Below are 865 nucleotides of genomic sequence, written 5' to 3' on the forward strand. Positions count from 1 at the left end.
TGGTCTGCTTTGAATCTGATGCAAATGCCTTTCACGGCCCCATCACAGACCTGCATGCACATGTGGCTCCGTTTCAGATAGCGTGGTCTCTGTGTGTGTGTGTGTGTGTGTGTGTGTGTGTGTGTGTGTGTGTGTGTGTGTGTGTGTGTGTGCGCGCGCACGTGTGTGCTTATGTGTGTGTGCGCGTGTGTGCAAGTCCATGTGTGTGCGTGCTTGTGTGTGTGTGGAAGTCCATGTGTGCGTGTGCATGTGTGTGCATGTATGTGTGTGTGTGTGTGTGTGTGTGAGTGTGTGTGTATGTGTGTGCGTGCATGTGTGTGTGTGTGTGAGAGAGAGAAAGAGAGAGAGAGTGTGTGTGTTGCGGGTGTGCATGCACGTGTGTGTCGGAAGAAGAGGAAGTGTGCTTGGGGGGATTTGTGTGTGTGTGTCTGTGTTTATGTGTGTGTGTGAGAGAGAGACAGAGAGAAGTGTGTATGTGTCTGTGTGTACATGCATGTGAGCTTGCTTTCTTGTGTATGCGTGCATGTGTCCGTACGCTTGGGGGTGGTGTGTGTGTTTGTGTGTGTGTGTGTGTCCATGCTTGGGGATAGTGTGCCTGTGTATGTTTGCTTGAGTGTGTGTATTTGTGTGTCCATGTGTGTGTATATGTGCATCGGTGCGTGTGTGTGTGTGTGTGTGTGTGTGTGTGTGTGTGTGTGTGTGTGTGTGTGTGTGTGTGTGTGTGTGTGTGCGCGCACACAGCTCACATTTGTTTCAGATTTCATCCATGTAAACAAAGGAGATCAGGCAGACATGCTGGGGCCTATTTAAATTAGAGGCAGACCATGCACACACACACACACACACACACACACACACACACACA

This window comes from Engraulis encrasicolus, chromosome 1, assembly GCF_034702125.1.
Source record: "Engraulis encrasicolus isolate BLACKSEA-1 chromosome 1, IST_EnEncr_1.0, whole genome shotgun sequence".
In the NCBI taxonomy this organism is placed as follows: Eukaryota; Metazoa; Chordata; class Actinopteri; order Clupeiformes; family Engraulidae; genus Engraulis; species Engraulis encrasicolus.